The sequence below is a fragment of the Triticum urartu genome, chromosome 3, assembly GCF_003073215.2.
Source record: "Triticum urartu cultivar G1812 chromosome 3, Tu2.1, whole genome shotgun sequence".
Taxonomy (NCBI): Eukaryota; Viridiplantae; Streptophyta; class Magnoliopsida; order Poales; family Poaceae; genus Triticum; species Triticum urartu.
The window spans coordinates 124,704,363-124,725,922 of record NC_053024.1 but is presented as its reverse complement, the minus strand read 5'-3'; positions in this window follow the sequence as shown (position 1 = coordinate 124,725,922).

Below are 21,560 nucleotides of genomic sequence, written 5' to 3'. Positions count from 1 at the left end.
TGCTGTAAAGAGATCGGCGTGCATAGAGGGTGCGCGGATGGCCTTTGCCCGTGTTAAGACATACTGGGCGGAGATGGAGGCCACCACTATTGCAACACAGGGTTCGACCATAGGCCGAGTGGCTGTCGAGCACTACTTTGAAGAAGTTCTTGAAGGCGCTCGTTCGATAGAGGCTTAGTGCTCGAAGAATATTATGTTCTAGTGAAAAGTATTCCCATTGTAAAAACAATGTTTACTCAATTTTATCTAGGCTGTATTTATACTTTTGCCCGAAAGTACTGTGATGCCTCTTGTGCGGCCGTTTATGTATATATGTATATAACCTGAAAGTTTGCAGTCGTCGGCTTCCGCCCCCACACATATAATGCTAGGGTGTTCACAGAAAACGCATATCCACACTTGATCCAACGTCTTGGTCTGTTAAGGAGGTGGTAGCGCGGCGAACGATGCAATCAGACTATATTGCTTTAACACTTTCACTTAGCCATAGGAGTTTGACGGTGGGGCTACTATATAGCCCCTAGTACTTCTGCGCTTGTCCGAATATGGGGCGCGTACGTACATGACCGGGAAACGGCCCTTCGTTAATGCGGAGGAATCCCGAAGATTCCGCTGAGTCATCAAGTGGTTGACCAGTCTCTCGCTATATCATGACAGTCAGTTTTCGGCTTTCTCTACTGAGGTGCTCATCCGGATGAACCAGGGCACAATCGCAGTAGTTCTCCCAGTGCTACCTTAGCCGATATAACGGAACGTAAGGTACCAAAACGTGGGAGCCGGGCAAACCCAACATTTGACCAAAGACATGATTCGGAGCTGATGCATATAGGGCCAAACTCGCGACGCCGAACACTCCCTAAGGTGTTCGGTCTTAATAATATATACCGGCTAAACAATGCCCTCAATAATAGACCCCATGTGTCCAGGTATGTGCAATAGCCTGACGTGGCCACATGCCAATAACGTCAGCATCCTTCTCGGTTGTGTGGAGTATCCGGAGGATGAGAGCAACAAGAGACAGTAAAAAAGGTTTACGCAGGGTCTTAATCTAAAAAGAAACCTTTGGGCGGGTCCCTGCTGCACGTCTGCGCCTGTGTCTCCGTTGTGCCATGTCCTGGACGGGTGTAGCACGATTGTCATCTGTAAAAGGAAAGAACTTAGGTGAAAGTTGTCGTGCCGAAAAAAAAGAATTGGTTATTATCAATGAACTATCAAAATTCAAGAGAAGTCAAGTTGAGCCGGGCTGGCCCTGATTACACGCGGGAAGCCCCTGGTATCGTCTTTGAGCGTTTGATCATCAAACCGATCTCGTGTATATGTGGTGGAACGCCGGACTCGTATAACCGTGTCCGTGGTCTTGACGACCTGCCATTTTTTCTGGTTAGTGAGGCCGTCTAGTTCGCAGCTGTTAGAGCCGCCGCATCCTCTTCCGTACGTGAAAAACGTTCGGTATTTCCGCTAACTGTGATGATGCCACGTGGACCAGGCATTTTAAGCTTGAGAAAATCATAATGCGGTATTGCGTTGAAACGAGCGAAAGCCGTTCTTCCGAGTAGTGCTTGATAACCACTTCGGAATGGAGCGACGTGGAAAGTTAACCTTTCGCTTTGGAAGTTATTGGGAGAACCGAATACCACCTCTAGCAGTAGAGAGCCCGTACAGCGGGCCTCTTGGCCTGGTATTACTCCCTTGAAGGTAGTATTACTATGGCTTATTTGTGTCGGGTCTATCCCCATTTTGCGGACTATGTCCTGATATATCAGATTTAGATCACTGCCGCCGTCCATGAGGACTCGTGTGAAATGGTACCTATTTATTATTGGGTCTAACACCAAGGCTGCCAGTCTCTCGTGCCGAATATTTGTCGTGTGATCCCTATGATCAAAAGTGATTGGGCAGGCCAACCAGGGGTTGAACCTAGGGGTGACGGGCTCTATGGTGCGTGTGTCTCGGAGTGCATGCTTGCTTCTCCTCTTCGTCACATGGATCACGTTTACCATTTTAACCTTTGGTGGGAACTTTTTCTGTCCTCCGGCGCTTTGCTAGCGAGGTTCATCCTCGTCTTCGCTTGGTGTCTCTTCCCCTTTGTGTTCGGCGTTTAGCTTACTGGCTTGCTTGAAGACCCAACATTCTCTGTGGGTATGATTTGTAGGTTTGTCGGGGGTGCCATGAATCTGACAGAGCTTGTCAAGAATTTTGTTTAGGCCAGATTGTCCTTCTCTACTGCCTTTGAAAGGCTTTTTCCGCTGACCTGGTCGAGAGCCCCTGAATCCAGCGTTTACCGCCGTGTTATCTGGGCTGCCTTCTTTATTTCGATGCTTGTTTTTGTTGCGTCATGGTTTTACATTGCCATCCCTGACTTCGGATGTGCTTGGGTCGCTGGTGCTGCTACGGGCCAACCAGCTGTCCTCGCCCGCACAAAAGCGGGTCATGAGGCTTGTTAGGGCTGCCATTGTTCTCAGTTTTTCTTAGCCTAGGTGTCTGGCGAGCCATTCATCTCGTACACTGTGTTTAAAAGCTGCTAAGGCTTCGGCGTCTGGACAGTCTACGATTTGGTTCTTCTTGGTGAGGAACCTATTCCAAAGCTTTCAAGCAGACTCTCCGGACTGTTGGATTATGTGACTTGAATTGTCTGCATCCGGTGGTCGGACATAAGTCCCTTGAAAATTAGCCCAAAAAGCATCCTTGAGATCCTCCCAACTTCCAATTGAGTTTTCGGGGAGGCTTTTCAGCCAGTGCCGAGCTGGCCCTTTAAGCTTGAGGGGCAAGTATTTGATGGCATGGAGATCGTCTTCGCGAGCCACATGAATATGGAGGATAAAGTCCTCGATCCAGACTCCAGGGTCTGTGGTCCCGTCGTACGCCTCTATGTTCACCGGTTTGAATCCTTCTGGGAATTCGTGGTCCAGCACCTCATTAGTGAAATATAAGGGGTGTGCGGCACCCCTGTATTGGGATGTGCCATGGTGTTCGGACGGTTGTAGTATTCGGTTTTGGTTTTGTACCGGAGCGCGCTTCCTAGATCCATAGATGGATCTGGTCGCTCCGGATTTTTGGCGCAAGTTCTAACGTAGATCGTGTGTTGACTTATGCGCGACTTTGTTAGCCACTCTATCGCGTTCACAAGGTGGTGGATCCGGCCGGTTGGCCATATCATTCTTCGGCTGTGTGGGCTCTAAGGCCTCATCGTCGAATTCCGGTAATAGCTTGCGCTTTGGATAGCTTTTTGTGTGGTAACTTCCACTATACTTTGCTTCCTTGTCGAGCACTTTGTTCCACCTGTTGTTGAGTGTATCTTGTGCGGCCTTAAGCCTTTGCTTCTGTTTCTTCAGGCTCCTCGCTGTGGCGATAAGCCTTCTGCGGAGGTTCTCTTGTTCCAAGTGCGTTTTCGGGATGATGTGTGCATCTTTATCCGGACTATTTTCCTCCCCAGACGGGGTTTGATGAGGTTTATCCTTGGCGTCGCCATGTTCGGACGCCGGATCCGTACTATGTTCGCCGTTTGCATCTTGATCGTGCTTTGCCGCCAAGGTGGTGCAGTCGTCGTTTCTTCTAGAGTCGACTGGACTGTTATTTCCTCTTGCGCTCTTATCGCTATTTTTGCTATGGTGGGACTTAGAGCGGCGCCGCTGACGTCGGTGCTTGGGTTTCTTGGAGGGGGCATCCTCCGCTGTCTCTTCGCCATTGCCCTCTGTGGGTGTATCCACCATGTATATGTCATGTGATGAAGTGGTGGTCCGGCGCCCTGTGGGCGGTGGTTCTTGTTCATCTCCTGCATCGTCATCCATACCGTCGATGTCTTCGGAGTCGAAGTCGAGCATGTCGGTTAAGTCGTCGACGGTGGCTACTAAGTGGGTGGTGGGTGGGCAGCGAATTTCTTTGTCGTCCTCATCCCATTCTAGCCGGACATAGTTCGGCCAAGGTTCTCCTGACAGGGAGAGAGACCTTAATGGATTTAGCATATCGCCGCAGGGCGAGTGCTGAAAGATAGCCGCGGAGGTGAACTCCATGATTGGCGCCCAATCGGACTCGATGGGTGCGGATGCACGCGGCTCGGAGCCTGTGGCCAGAGAAGAATCCAGTGGTTTGGCGACGCGGCTCTCGTAAGGGGTAAAGTCAGTATCCGGCTGTATCGCCACTGAGAGTGCAGCCTCCATGGCGGGGTCTATCCCTCCGCTCTCGGATGGCGCAATTTGCTCCCGATTGATGGCCGGAGTAGTTACAGATGCGATCTCCCGAACATTGTCCGACGGCAGAGTTACGTCATGCTCGTTGCGACTAAGCGGCACACCTGGCATGAGCTCGAATTCGTCGGAGATCAAGTCTCCGCGGATGTCGGTTGTGTAATTCAAGTTTCCAAATCTGACCTGATGGCCAGGGGCGTAGCTCTCGATCTGCTCCAGATGGCCAAGCGAATTGGCGCAGTGTGAAGCCGCCGAATACGAAGATCTGTCCGGGGAGGAAAACCTCACCCTGGACTGCATCGTTACCGATGATCGAAGGAGCCATCAAGCCTTACAGCGACAAGACAGTGGAACTCTCAATGAAAGCACCAATGTCGGTGTCAAAACCGGCGGATCTCGGGTAGGGGGTCCCGAACTGTGCATCTAAGGCGGATGGTAACAGGAGGCAGGGGACACGATGTTCACCCAGGTTCGGGCCCTCTTGATGGAGGTAATACCCTACGTCCTGCTTGATTATTCTTGATGATATGAGTATTACAAGAGTTGATCTACCACGAGATCAGAGAGGCTAAACCCTAGAAGCTAGCCTATGGTATGATTGTATGTTGTCCTACGGACTAAAACCCTCTGGTTTATATAGACACCGGAGGGGGCTAGGGTTACACAAGGTCGGTTACAAGGGAGGAGATATACATATCTGTATTGCCTAGCTTGCCTTCCACGCCAAGGAGAGTCCCATTCGGCCATGAGACGAAGTCTTCAATCTTGTATCTTCATAGTCCAACAGTCCGGCCAAAGGATATAGTCCGGCTGTCCGGAGACCCCCTAATCCAGGACTCCCTCAGATGTCAAAACTGCATTCCTGAATGGATTTCTGGAAGAAGAGTTGTATATGATGCAACCATAAGGTTTTGTCGATCCAAAGGGAGCTAACAAAGTGTGCAAGCTCTAGCGATCCATTTATGGACTGGTGCAAGCCTCTCGGAGATGGAATGTATGCTTTGATAAAGTGATCAAAGCATATGGTTTTATACAGACTTGCGGTGAAGCCTGTATTTACAAGAAAGTGAGTGGGAGCACTACAGCATTTCTGATAAGTATATGTGAATGACATATTGTTGATCGGAAATAATGTAGAATTTTTTGGAAAGCATAAAGGAGTGTTTGAAAAGAGTTTTTCAAAGAAAGACCTCGATGAAGCTGCTTACACATTGAGCATCAAGATCTATAGAGATAGATCAAGACGCTTGATAAGTTTTTTCAATGAGTACATACCTTGACAAGATTTTGAAGTAGTTCAAAATGGAACAGTCAAAGAAGGAGTTCTTGCCTGTGCTGCAAGGTGTGAAGTTGAGTAAAGACTCAAAACCCGACCACAGTAGAAAATAGAAAGAGAATGAAAAGTCATTCCCTATGCCTCAGTCATAGGTTCTATAAAGTATGCTATGCGGTTTACCAGTCCTATTGTATACCTTAGCATCCTTCTAGCAAGGGAGTACAATAGTGATCTAGGAGTAGATCACTGGGCAGCGGTCAAAATTATCCTTAGAGGACTAAGGAAATATTTCTCGGTTATGGAGGTGATAAAAGAGTTCGTCGTAAAGAATTAAGTCGACGCAAGCTTTTTACATTGATCTAGATACATATTGAAAGTGGGAGCAATTAGCTAGAGTAGCTCCGTGCAGAGCATTGTAGACATAGAAATTTGCGAAATACATACGGATCTGAATATTGCAGACCCATAGACTAAACTTCTATCACAAGCAAGACATGATCACTCTTTGGGTGTTAATCACATAGCAATGTGAACTAGATTATTGACTCTAGTAAACCCTTTGGGTATTAGTCACATGGAGATGTGAACTAATCACATAAAGATGTGAACTAGATTATTGACTCTAGTGCAAGTGGGAGACTAAAGGAAATATGCCCTAGAGGCAATAATAAAGTTATTATTTATTTCCTTATAGCATGATAAATGTTTATTATTCATGCTAGATTTGTATTAAACGGAAACTTAATACATGTGTGAATACATAGACAAACAAAGTGTCACTAGTATGCCTCTACTTGACTAGGTCGTTGAATCAAAGATGGTTAAGTTTCCTAGCCATAGACATGAGTTGTCATTTGATTAACGGGATCACATCATTAGAGAATGATGTGATTGACTTGACGCATTCCATTAGCTTAGCACTTGATCGTTTAGTTTACTGCTATTGCTTTCTTCATGACTTATACATGTTCCTATGACTATGAGATTATGCAACTCCCAAATACCGGAGGAACACTTTGTGTGCTACCAAACGTCACAACGTAACTGGGTGATTATAAAGGTGCTCTACAGGTGTCTCCGATGGTGTTCGTGGAGTTGGCATAGATCAAGAATAGGATTTGTCACTCCGATTGTCGGAGAGGTATCTCTGGGCCCTCTCGGTAATGCACATCACTATAAGCCTTGCAAGCAATGTGACTAATGAGTTAGTTGCGATATGATGCATTACGGAACGAGTAAAGAGACTTTCCGGTAACGAGATTGAGCTAGGTATTGAGATACTGACAATCGAATCTCGAGCAACTAACATACCGATGACAAAGGGAACAATGTATGTTGTTATGCGGTTTGACCGATAAAGATTTTTGTAGAATGTGTAGGAACCAATATGAGAATCCAGGTTCCACTATTGGTTATTGACCGGAGACATGTCTCGGTAATGTCTACATAGTTCTCAAACCCGTAGGGTCCGCACGCTTAAAGTTCTGTGACAATCGGTACTATGAGTTTATATGTTTTGATGTAACGAAGGAAGTTCGGAGTCCTAGATATGATCACGGACATGACAAGGAGTCTCGAAATGGTCGAGACATAAACATTGATATACTGGAAGCCTACATTTGGGCATCGGAAGAGTTCCGGGTGAAATTGGGATTTTACCGGAGTGCCGGAGGGGTTACCGGAACCCCACGGGGGTTAATGGGCCGTGTTGGGCCCTAGTAGAGAGAGAGAGAGGGGCCGGCCAGGGAAGGCCGCGCGCCCCTCCTCCTATGGTCCGAATTGGACTAGGAAGGGGGGCGGCGCCCCCCTTTCCTTCTCCTTCTCCCCCTTCCTTTCCCCCTCCTAGTAGGAGTAGGAAAGAGGGGAGTCCTACTCCTACTAGGAGGAGGACTCCTCCTCCTGCCGCGCCCTACAGTGCCAGCCGGCCTCCCCCCTTGCTCCTTTATATACGGGCGCAGGGGCACCATAGAATACAGAAGTTGATCATTGATCCCTTTGCGGTGCCCCCCTCCACCATAATCCACCTCGATCATATCGTAGTGATGCTTAGGCGAAGCCCTGCGTCGGTAGCAACATCATCACCGTCATCACGCCGTCGTGCTGCTGGAACTCTCCCGTGAAGCTCTGCTGGATCGGAGTTCGTGGAACGTCATCAAGTTGTATGTGTGCTGAACTCGGAGGTGCCATGCGTTTGGTACTTGGATCAGTCGGATCATGAAGATGTTCGACTACATCAACCGCGTTCTCATAACGCTTCCGCTTACGGTCTACGAGGGTACATGGACGATACTCTTCCCTCTCGTTGCTATGCATCACCATGATCTTGCGTGTGCGTAGGATTTTTTTTGAAATTACCATGTTCCCCAACACTCTAGTCATCTAAATGATCACGTGATCCATATCAACTAAACCATGTCCAATCATCACGTGACATGGAGTAGTTTTCAATGGTGAACATCACTATGTTGATCATATCTACTATATGATTCACATTCGACCTTTTGGTCTCAGTGTTCTGAGGTCATATCTGCATACGCTAGGCTCGTCAAGTTTAACCCGAGTATTCTGCATGTGCAAAACTGGCTTGCACCCGTTGTATGTGAACGTAGAGCTTATCACACCCGATCATCATGTGGTGTCTCGGCACGACGGACTGTAGCAACAGTGCATACTCAGGGAGAACACTTGTACCATGAAATTTAGTGAGGGATCATCTTATAATGCTACCGCCATACTAAGCAAAATAATATGCATAAAAATATAAAACATCACATGCAATCAAAATATGTGACATGATATGGCCATCGTCATCTTGTGCCTTTGATCTCCATCTCCAAAGCACCGTCATGATCTCCATCGTCACCAGCTTGACACCTTGATCTCCATCGTAGCGTTGTTGTCGTCTCGCCAACTATTGCTTCTATGACTATCACTACCGCTTAGTGATAAAATAAAGCAATTACATGGCGATTGCATTTCATACAATAAAGCGACAACTATATGGCTCTTGCCAGTTGCCGATAACTGTTACAACACATGATCATCTCATACAACAATTTAGATCTCATCACGTCTTGACCATATCACATCATAACATGCCCTGCAAAAACAAGTTAGACGTCCTCTACTTTGTTGTTGCAAGTTTTATGTGGCTGCTATGGGCTTCTAGCAAGAACTGTTCTTACCTATGCATCAAAACCACAACGATTTTTCGTCAAGTGTGCTGTTTTAACCTTCAACAAGGACCGGCCGTAGTTAAACTCAATTCAACTAAAGTTGGAGAAATAGACACCTGCCAGCCACCTATGTGTGAAGCACGTCGGTAGAACCAGTCTCATGAACGCGGTCATGTAATGTCGGTACGGGCCGCTTTATCCAACAATACCGCCAAATCAAAGTAAGACGTTGGTGGTAAGAAATATGACTATTATCGCCCACAACTCTTTGTGTTCTACTCGTGCATATCATCTACGCATAGACCTGGCTCGGATGCCACTATTGGGGAACGTAGCATGCAATTTCAAAAAAATTCCTACGATCACCCAAGATCTATCTAGGAGATGCATAGCAACGAGAGGGGAGAGTGTGTCCACGTACCCTTGTAGACCGAAAGCGGAAGTGTTAGGTTAACGCGGTTGATGTAGTCAAACTTCTTCACGATCCAACCGATCCAAGTACCGAACATACGGCACCTCCGTGTTCAGCACACGTTCAGCTCGATGACGTCCCTCGAGCTCTTGATACAGTAGAGGGTCAAGGGAGTGTTTTGTCAGCACAACGGCGTGGTGACATTGTTGATGATGTGATCCGCGCAGGGCTTCGCCTAAGCACTAGGACAATATGACCGAGGTGGTAAACTGTGCAGGGGGCACCACACATGGCTAAGAGAAATCTTGGTGTCCTTTTGGGGTGCCCCCCGCCCCCGTATATAAAGGGGGGAGGAGGTGGCCAGCCCAAGGGGGGCGCGCCAAGGGGGGAGTCCTACTTGGACTCCTAGTCCAAGTAGGATTCGGCCCCCCTCCTTCCAACCAACGGAAAGGGGAAAGGGGAAAGGGGGAGAGGGAGAAGGAAAGGGGGGCCGCACCCCCCACCCCTAGTCCAATTCTGTTTGGGCTTGCGGGGCACATGCCACCACTTGTGGCAGCCTCCCTCTCACCACTATGGCCCAATAGGCCCATTAACTTTCCCGGGGGGTTCCGGTAGCCTCCCGGTACTCCGAAAAATCCACGAAGCTTATACGAACCATTCCGGTCTCCGTATATAACCTTGCAATATATCAATCTTCACCTCTCGACCATTTCGAGACTCCTCGTCATGTACGTGATCTCATCTGGGACTCCAAACAAACTTCGATCACCAAAACACATAACTCATAATACAAATCGTCATCGAACGTTAAGCGTGCAGACCCTACGGGTTCGAGAACTATGTAGACATGACCGAGACACATCTTCGGTAAATAACCAATAGCGGAACCTGGATGCTCATATTGGCTCCTACATATTCTACGAAGATCTTTATCGGTCAAACTGCATAACAACATACGTTATTCCCTTTGTCATCGGTATGTTACTTGCCTGAGATTCGATCGTCGGTATCCTTATACCTAGTTCAATCTCGTTACCGGCAAGTCTCTTTACTCGTTCCGTAATGCATCATCCCGCAACTAAATCATTAGTCACATTGCTTGCAAGGCTTATAGTGATGTGCATTACCGATAGGGCCCAGAGATACCTCTCCAATACACGGAGTGACAAATCCTAATCTCGATCTATGTCAACTCAACAAACACCTTCGGAGACACCTGTAGAGCATCTTTATAATCACCCAGTTACATTGTGACGTTTGATAACACACAAGGTGTTCCTCCGGTATTCGGGAGTTGCATAATCTCATAGTCAGAGGAATATGTATAAGTCATGAAGAAAGCAATAGCAATAAAACTAAACGATCGTTATGCTAAGCTAACGGATGGGTCTTGTCCATCACATCATTCTCTAATGATGTGATCTCGTTCATCAAATGACAACACATGTCTATGGTCAGGAAACTTAACCATCTTTGATTAACGAGCTAGTCAAGTAGTGGCATACTAGGGACACTTTGTTTGTCTATGTATTCACACATGTACTAAGTTTCCAGTTAATACAATTCTATCATGAATAATAAACATTTATCATGATATAAGGAAATATAAATGACAATTTTATTATTGCCTCTAGGGCATATTTCCTTCAGTGTGTTGTGGGCCTTTTGGTCACCCGGATCATGTTTCTGTGACCCATCTACAATTCAACACTACACAGGTTTCATGAGGTCGAAGGACATCTAACCGTTATTTTTGTCAAAAAATGCCCCTAAGTTACCGACACATATGGGCTTTTGACCATGACTTGGGTCCAAAGTGCCCATGAGTAACAGGAAAATGGTCCTTTAGACATGTTCCTTACAAGTGGGACCCACCCAATAAAAAGAAAAAGGGCAAAAAAATCCTAACCCCCTTCGTCCTTATTTGTTGGTCCTACCTCAATCCTGTTCATCTTCCGATGCACCAGATCCATGCACTTCCACACGGCATTATGTCTCCTTTTGGCCTCTTGCCATTATCACTCGTGTCACAGAGTGTTGTCTGGGGCACGAGCGGAGCTCTGTTATGGCGTCACCGCAGAATCACTTGTCATTGCAATGAAGCAGCATCGCCGCCGAGTCCTTTGCATGTTAGCCTCTAACCCTAAACCAGCTCCAACCCTACTGCAATACATCATTCAACCAAGCTATTATACGCTGGCACACGCTGTGAGGTTTGGCGAGGTCATTAGGGGCATGTTTCTTTATCATCTCCATATTTTTCTGCATTGCGTACTTGTCCCAGTTCAGCCTAGCTAAGCAAAAATAGGCGCTCGCATTGCATTAGTGCCCATTTTAGGGTCGGTTGTTTGGTTGCACGCATATGTTCTTCAGGGGACAGCAGATGCACACCACATCTATTTGGTTGCGTGCACGTTGGTGTTCTGCTCACCCCTTTCAAATATGGTGGCCTTACCACCACATCTGTAGCACAACAAAAGACACAACATATAAGAAAAGACTACCTAATTAACAGCACAATAGCAGATAAACAAGTGATAAATAGTAGGTTAAAGAGCAGATAAACATCCATAATACTAGTAGGGGTTAAGGTTTAAGATAATATAGGAATCCCATTCCCCCTGCTTCACACTAGGGTGTTGATTCTGGCCAAAATATAAACAAGTTCACAACACTAGTTCACACCATCACCACAAACTACTACCAAGTTCATACTTAAGACTTCTAGAGCGCGAGACTAATGTCACCGATGCAGCTATGCCTGTTGCAGCGCACCTTGTACATGATGGAGTTGTCATGGTTGTAGATCTAAACCTTGAGGCAAAGCACGGATATCCATAGGACAAGGTGGTCACCGGGGACGATCCTATGATGGCGGCTAAAGTACTGCCAGCCCCTACGAAGGACCATCTGACCCGGGAAGTTCTGGACCTCAACCTACAACTCACACTACTTGTTCATCAACAACTTAACTGCGCGCGGGGGCTTGATCACCAGCCACTACTTCATCACCTCAGTGAACTTGGGCGGGATGATGAGCATGGCGAGATCCTCCATGTCCTTGATCTAAAAGTAGAAACGCAGCGGCTCTCGTTCCCCCTCTTCATGACCGGTCCTTGGAGATCATTCCCATGATCGTGGCTGGCTCATGGCATCGACCCTGCCGGGCAGGTTCTCCCTTTTGAGCCACCGGTTCATTGGGATCAGGTCCTCAGCACCAGCCATGACCTGCACTCCTTTATCGGCTACGTCTTACTCCGTCTTCATGATCTTGTCAGGTAAGATGACTTGTGTTAGTAACAGAGCATTGGCAACTGCCTCTCATGATTGGCAGTTGCAAATGATCAGTGTGATGATCATTGGCAACTGGCATTGATCAGTGGCAGTTGCCCAAGTGCAAGTGTCACTTATCAGTGGCACTTGCACTTGGGCAGCTGTCACTGATCAGTGACGGTTGCCAAACATGCAATGTTTTTATGTTCATAGCACTGGATTAGTGGCACTTGTCAAATCATCAGTGTTATGATCTAAACATAGCACTGCAAGTTTGACAAGTTGCCAATCATTAGTTGCACTTCCACATTTGGCAGCATTCATATGGGAAAATACTGCCACTGATCAGTGTCGGTTGCCAAACATGCAATTCTATGTTATGTTCATAGCACTGGATTAGTGGCACTTGCCAAATCATCAGTGTTATGATCTAAACATAGCACTGCAAGTTTGACAAGTTTCCAATCATTAGTTGCACTTCCACATTTGGCAGCATTCGGATGGGAAAATATCTGGTGCACCAGAGCTTGTGGTGCTACCGATGCACCAAACTCACGTTGCGTTTAAAATGTTCAAAAAATTCTTTAAAAAATTAGCACATTCATACAATATCAATGCAGGTTGTCACAAAATTTCAAGTCAAAACTCGAAACATGACTTGAAAAACAAAAATGACAAAGTCAACAGTGAATAGTATATAAAATAACTTGGACTTTAGATTTGGCCCATTATTACATTCATGTCAAATTTGTCAATTTTGTATCTCAAAAAATGTTTTAAATTTTGATAGAAAATTTTGTGACACCACACATTGATGTTGTGTTAATGTGCTAGATTTTTTTCAGATTTTTTAAAGTGTTCTATGGCATCCGGTGAACCGGATACATTCCCGCATTCGGATTGGTACTAGTACCTAAACGAGTAAACGCATTGGTCCTACAATGTTTATGAGCATGCACATTTGTCCTACCTACACTAATCACCATGCACATACTGAAATCATGCACAAATCCTAACTACGAACAACACAAAACACTGATCAGTAGCAGTGCAGCAGGAACATCAAGCAAATGTCAGTACTAATCTAGCATGAACATCAAGCCAATGTCACTACTAATCTTACAAGAACAAATCTACCAATATAGCAACAACAACACCTATTTTGCATCAATACCTAAGGTAGTGCACGAACCTCCACTGAAAGTAAACAACAATTGATTGGATCCGAATTGATTTCAAATCAATTCGATTGGAATTGGATCGAATCGAATACAGTCCAATCCAATCCATGCCTAGTACAACGCAAATCCTAATCTACATATATGAGCAAAAGGGAAAATGCAACTTACCGTAGCGGTTGCCGTTGGAGTGTACGCCGATCGAGGAGAAAACCCTAGTGGGAACGAGGGGTCGCCAAAAGAGGACGTGCCAGCAATGCCCAGGGCCATTGCCGATGCGCCAGTGCTCCTGGTGACATGGGAGGTAGGGGAAGAGGGTGTCGTCGTCCATGGCCCTACCGCGTTGCCTGGAGAAGACCCCTGAATGGGGGTAAAATAACCCCCCCCCTCCGACCACTAGGGTTCTGAATAACGGCGCACCCAATGTCCCCTCCGACGCCACAACCGAACCCAAGACCACCAGGTGCGGATACGACGGCGGAGCCGGAGCGGCCAACACCTCATTAGCCCGACGAGCGGGCTGCTGCAGAAGGGTGACGGCGCGCGGATGGCCTCCATCAAGTCAATGTCGTTGTTCGTGAGGCCGACCAGCTACCGGTCTTTGATGTTGTTGCTGTCGACGATGATGGGGGGTCAACGGGCGAGCCATCTGAGGAGAGCAAGGGCGGTGTGAATGGGGGAGTGGGCGGTGACACGAGAGAGGGATGGGAGTTCTGAGACGCCTCGTCCATCTCCGACGCTCTCCGAGGCGTGCACCGAAGAGGCACGCGTGTCTCGAGTTCTTCTGGCTCGCAAAAACCCACCGGCTCGGCCGTTCCTTTGTGGACAGGCTTGGGGTGCTTTAAGTTCTGTGCGGCTGGAGAAGCAGATACAGCGCAGGAAACCAAACGGGCCATTTTCTTCCCGCGCGGGCCTGGTTGGGCCTAATGTGGGCTACCAAACACGCCCTAGACTCTTGAAGTGCTCCAAGTCAACTTAGCATGTAACTATAATTTTTTTGTGATTTTTTGCATGGAGCTTTGCTACAGGTTGAACATGTAACCGAATGAGCAGTAAAATCCGATAGAATAGTATTCCCTTGAAAAAAACTTCATCTTCGTAGCCACAAAAATGTGAAATTTTGTGAAGAAATTACATGCATGATGGTCTTATAAGAAGAAAAAGATCAATGCTCACAAACATGCATGTGTCTTGCAAAAGAGATAATTCCAAACGAAAACCCTGAATAAAACAATGTCTCACTAATAGTATCGGCGATTCCTAAACGGCGCCATAAGTGCCCGTTCGTATAGTTTCTCCAATCGGGTGCACACACCTCCACCCCCACCCTTCCGAGTGGGCCGGCCTGTTTAGATTATTTTTTCTCTGTTAAATGGAAAAAGGGTGCGCACGTCAATGATTCGAACACACGGTCTTTTTTATAGACCCTGTTTAAAAATTCATCCGATTAACCAGTTAACTTACCGATTAATCCCTATTCGTAAGGTCATCGAGTAGCCTATAAACTGATAAATCGGCCAATTAATTGATTAACTTGCCGATTAGCCTATTAATCCCCTACACGCTAGCCAACCGAGTAGCTACGAGTTAACGATTTCCTGTACAATGTTCACATATAAACTGCTAACCACCTGGGACACAACACCTATTGTGATAAGTTTCTTTTTTTTCCTCTTTTTGTTCTTTCTTTAATTTTTCTTTTCTTTTTTCCTTTTTATTTCTATTTTCCCTTTTATTCTTCTATTATTTTCCCCTTTCTTGTTCTTATATTCATGATTTATTTTTTCAAAATTGATGAATTTTTTTAAAATTTGTGTACTTTTGGATTTATTTATTTTTTTGAAATTTGTGAACTGTTTGGAAAATCAATGAACTTTTTTTCAAAGCCGATGAACTTTTTTGAATTTACGAACTTTTTTTTCAAATTCATGAACCTATTTTCCAAATATATGAACTATTTTTCAAATCCATGATTTTTTTTCAAAATCGTTGATTTTTTTTCTAAATCTGTTAACTTTTCTCTAAAAAGCGGTGCACTTTTTTGAATTCATGATTTTTTTCAAAATTCATGAATTTTTTCAAATCCTTGATTTTTTTAAGGATATTTTTGTTGAAAGTCAACTGTCTGCCATCAACAGGGTCAACAGTTGACTGTTGAACAACTCAAGATTGTTTTTTATCGAACAAGAAGCTAGGTTTTTTTATCGAACGCAGCAGCTCCGGTACGCATGGCAGTGTAGATGGGCCAGCCCACTCTAGTGAGCGCGTGAGCGCCGGTTCCGCTCGGCGGCGCTTAAAGCGCCAATTAGCTGCGCCCAGTAGCTCCCGTCTTGGGCTGGGCTTCAACTCCATCTTGGGGCTGGCCTCCAAACGAACCTGGGCTCGTCATGATACATATCCATTACCATTTGGTAGTTAAGCGTCGCATCATGCGAGACATAGCTTCAGCTCACCTTTCGCGCGACGCTACTAGGTCACTCCAATACTGAAGGTGTCACGTAATTTTTTTCTCTGTGGCTTTCTTATCGTTTTTCATTGTTTGATTCCATTTTATTCAGGTTTTCTTTGTTTAGTTTTTTTCTGCTTTTTCTTTGGTTTTCATTGTTTCTTTCTTCGATTTTCGATGGCTTTCTTTATTTTATTCATTATTTACTTTTAGTTCAGAATTTTTAAGACAAGTCTACATTTTACATATACAACATGAACATTTTTCACAGTTAACATTTTTCAAATACATGATTAATGTAATTTTAATTGTAAGTTTTGATGTCTATTATTTTAATACACATTGTCATTTTTAATGGATCTAAAACATTTTGTATACATGTTTACCACTTTTAAACTATATGATTGACTTTTTATCAAATAAATGTTTTTTAACATTGTTTTGAATACATATTAAACATTTTTCATATATGGGTTGTAACATTTTTGAATGTTACAAAACATTTTATAAACTATACAAAGATATTTTACATTCTATGAAAATTTTCTAAAAAATTCATCAACATAATTTTTAAACCCGTGAGCATTCCCATAAATGTAATATGATTGTTTAAGATGGAAAAGAAAATCAATTTTGAAATATGCAAGAATTTTTTACATTACAAAACATTTTTTAATGTCATGTAGTTTTTTTATAATGCATGAACATTTTTTAAATGTGACTCACCTTTCTTTAATGCTGTCAACTATTTTTTAAAATTATTTAACAAACTTTGTACAGAACATTCACATTTTTCCTATTCACAGTGAGCATTTTTTGATTTTTCTAAATTACCTAAATTATTTTTTAGAATATATGTATTTAGAATGTCTCATAACATAAACAAAAATAAAAGATAAAAAGCAAAAAATAACGAAACTGATGAACTAACACTACTGGGTCGAGGCCCTAAGGTGTGGCGTACCTCCGTCTCGCAAGAAGCAAGACAAAGACGCACCCTCTTATAGTTATACATATCTTTATGACCTCTCACTTGCGTCAGTGGACTGACCTATTTAAGGCACATAATCATTCGGAGAGCTTCCGTGCAAAACATTTGAGGAAGGTTCCACATGATTTTAGGAATCTTCCATATTAGCTACATATCCTAGTCCCTGCATACTGCGTCTAATAACGTGTAATCATGCACACTGTACAAGTTATTCTCTATTTCGTATTCCTGGTTGTTTTGTTTCGCGTTATCTTGGTTTTTTTCATGCACACTAATCATTATTTATTTTTCCAAAATTTTCTTTTTTGGTATTAAAATTTTTGGATATTAATTAAAATGCATAAATATTTATTTTCCAAAAATTGGAATTTATTTTCAAATTTCACACTTCTTTCAAATAAAAAATTTCCAAAAAATTCAAACTTCTTTCAAATTTCAAATTTTCCATGAACATTTCTTGAATATGGGAATGATTTTTAAATTCATGAACAGGATTTAAAATTTTCAATGTTTTAAAAAATTTAGGAGAATTGTTTTCAAATTCATAAACATTTTTCCAAAAATTATAAAGTTTTTTTGCAAAAATTAGAAAAACAGATTTTTAAATATGAAATTCTGTACGTTTTCCTCAATTCTTAAAAAAATTAAACTTCCAAACATTTTTAAATTTGGAACATTTTTCATATATGTTATTTTTCTGGAATTCAATTTATTTAAATCCAAAATATTTCTAATTTTTTGAACATTTTTCAAGAATGAAAAGAAAGTAGAGAAAATAAGAAAAAAAAGAGTAAACGGAAAAAACAAAGACACGTGCCCGCATTGGGGGGAACCAAATGGTGTGGCTTACTTTTTTTTATAAAAGGAGGCTCCTATTAGGCGGCTTCAGCGCCGAAAATGTGAGCTGCCGCTCACGCGCACCCTAAGCGGTCTGCGGCCCAGCAGAGTTTGCTCGCTTGCCACCTACTCGCTTCGCTCACTCTGGCCACTCGCTACGCAGGTTCCTTTTTTTATTTGTGATGTGCTTTGGTAGGAAAACAACCTGCTGCTTACCCTAAAAAAACAACCTGCTGCTTTTTAGTGCTTATGAAAAAAATTGTGAAATCAATAAAGGTTTACGGATTTTGTAAAAAAGTTCATCCATTTGAAAAAATCTTTGATTTTGGAATAAAGTTCATCGACATTGGGAAAAGTTCATCGAATTTCAAAAGAAGTTCACAAAAATTGTAAAAGCTCATCAATTTTGAAAAAAAGTTCATCAATTTTCAATAAAAGTTCACAAAGTTGATAGAAGTTCATCAATTTTTAAAAAAAGTTCATCAATTTTCAAACAGAATATCAATTTTGAAGAAAGTTCATGGATTTTGAAAAAAAAATCTTGAATTTTCTAAAAGGAAAAACAAAACGGAAAAAGTAAAAGAAAAGAGAAGGAAACAAGGAAAAAGAAAAACTAAAAAACCCAGCTAGAAGCTTCACAAAACCAGTTGGGCCTCTTCTCGAAAAAACACACATCCACGTGTGTGCGGTCAAGAAAGAAAAGAGAGAAAAATAGAGTCCTCTTTTAGCGCTACAATTTGACGCACAAAAAAGTGAATAAGCACGGAAGATGAGCTGTCCAAGTTGGTTATACCGGTTACTACTGAAACGTGAAGTTGAGAGTTCCATCCTCACATACGCAGAATATCTGAAGTTTCAAGAAGCGGAAAAGAAACCATAACGGCTGTACAGAGGACACAAAAATAGGAAATGCGCCTGTAAATGGTCTCAAATCAAATTCAAAGACTTAAACGTCGTTTACATTGGTTCCAGCAAACTGACTCACACCCCTTCCACCTTAGGCTCGACCCATTTACTCACTTTTCTTTCTAATTCATAACAGTATTGCATGCTCTAGGTTCCTGGTCAACCAACCCATGATGTTGTTTCTCTCACTTGTTTTAGGAACCTTCTAGAAGGTTGAAGGTTCCACCGAGTTTCTTGGAGTTGTTTTCTCTTGGGTTTTCCAAGATGAGTATTATATGTTTTTTCTTCTTTTTCTTTTTTATTTATTTATATCAAATTCATGAGCTTTTTAAAAAATTGGAGTTTTTTTTCAAAATTCTCTTGTGAACATTTTTTTTCCAAATTTCTAAACATGTTTCAAATTACAAACTTTAAGTCAAATATTGTGAACCTTTTCAAAATCATTTTTTAATTACAAAATTCTCTATGTCTCGATTTTTATTTCAAATTCATGAACCTTGCTTTCCAAATTTCATGAAGTTTTTCTAAATTTGATGAAAAGAAATAAACTTTTATTTCATTTTATGACATTTTTCCTTTTACGAAGTAGTCTGCGATCAACTCTCTGTGCCTAATGATTGACCGGTCAATGGTCGTTAGTCCACCAGTCAACTGATTTAACTGACACATAGCTGGGCCAGCCCATAAGCTTCCGTGTGTGGGCACCAGTTAGCGAGAGCAGTTAATTAAGGAGTACTTTCTCTCAAAAAAAAGCTAATTAAGGAGTACTCTTTCGGGAGCTCCCGCTAGGGTCACTTCGGATGGGCTGGGAGCACGCCACTTGCGCTCTTAGCGGCCGCCATGTGCCGCGCGCTGGGCGCTCCCTCCATTTTTTCTATTTTTCTGTATGCGTCTTCAACTTATGATTGTTTGGACTTTCGGGTTTTTCCTCTGTTTTTCTTAGGATTTGGATAAAACATTTTTTAAAGTGAAAAAATGATATTATTTTTCTTTTGCAAGAGGCAAAAATTTACTTTTCGTGGAGGCATGGATTTGCTTCTGCGAGAGGCACGGTCGTGCCTCTTGGAAAGAAAAAAAACACATTTATTTTCCTTTCGCGAGAGGCACTCATTTACTTCTTGTGGAGGTACAAATTTACTTCCGCGTCGTGTCCTATCGAAAAGAGAAAATTGTGTTTTTTCCCTTTCATGAGAGACAAATATTTACTTCCCGTGGAGGTACGAATTTGTTTCCGCGAGAGACACGGTCATGTTTCTCGGAAAGGGAAAAAACGTGTTTTTTCTTTTCATGAGAAGCACATTTTAGTTCTTGTGGAGGCACGGATTTGCTTCCGCAAGATGCACGACCGTGCCTCTTAGAAAAAAGGGAAACGCATTTTTTTCCTTCGTTAAGAGGCACACATTTACTTCTCGTGGAGCCACAGATTTGCTTCCACGAGAGGCACGGTCGTGCCTTAAGAAAAGGAAAAAACATGTTTTCTTTTCTTTTTGAAGACGTGATCTTTTATAAAACAATCAATTATTAAAATTTGTGAACATTTTTTTAATTAGTTAAAGTTTCTAAAATTTGTTGTAGTAATTTTGGGATTCGTTAATAAATTTTAAATTTATGGTTTTCTGTTCTTGAATTTTGTAAAATCCTTTTTTCAATTTGGGAATATTTGAAAATTCATGAATCATTTTTCAAATTTGTGAATGTTTTCAAAAAACATCAATATTTGTATAATTTGTGAATATTTTTATAATCCATAAACATTCTTCTAGTTCACAGTTTTTTAAACCCATGAACATTTTTTGAACTGGCTTTTTTTATGAATTTATGAACAGTTTTTAGATTCATGAATTTTTGTTTGAAAAGTCATGAACATTTTCTTAGGAATATTTTTCAAATTCATGGAGCAAATTTTAAATTTAGTTAAAAATTAAAAATTCACAAACAAGGTAAGCAAAAGGTTAAAAACAATAAGTGAAGGCAGTCTTAAGGGTGAGTCTAACAGAACACTTGAAAAGTTTTAACTCCTCCAATGATTCCATTTGAGAAGTTAAGGCCTACCTAACCGAACCTCCAAAATATGAACTCCTCAAATTTGAGCAGCCAAAAGCATTTCCGAGTAAATAAAAATCCTTCGTGCGACTCTTCTCCCCATCCACACCAACGCCATCGTCAAAGTCATCCTCCTCTGCGGTAGCGCCGCGAAGCTCCCCGGCGTTAGGATTGGACGCCCGCATCCCTTCCCATCCTCCCCACCAATGTAACATCCCAAATTTTCAATTTGGAATGTTATACACTAGATCATCATTGCATATCATATTTTATTGCATTTTGGTGATCCTAGAAAATTCTGCGCAACTCAATGACCCTCGGAGAGAGTTGGGGATTTCGTTATTTTCATATTTGAGTTAGGATCATTTGATTTATTTATTTTATCTTCAATTATTTCTATTATCAAAATATGAGAGAGGGAATAAAACGACTTTCCCAAAAATAAAGAAATACTGAGGATTTAATAAAAAAATCAAATAAGATTTTATTTTGGTTTTATTTGCTATTTTATTTGAATTTAGGAAAAATGCGCGTTTTTCAAAATTGCATTTAGGCCCCAAATAAATGTTCATCCTGTGCGACTCGATTTTAGAAGCCGGGGAAAATTTATTTAGGAATTTTTGGAGTCCGTTTAGTATTTCTTTTGTTTTTTTTCTGAACGTAACTATTTAAAAAAAAGCGCAACCGACTTACCGAGCCATGTCCGACCTGGACACTTGGCCCGGCCGACTTTATAAGCCGGGGAGGCCCAGCCGGACCCCCACCAAACCCTAGCCGCCAGCCCCGCCGCCCTAGCCGCGTCGCCCGCCGCCGCCGCCGCCCGCCGGATCCGCCACCG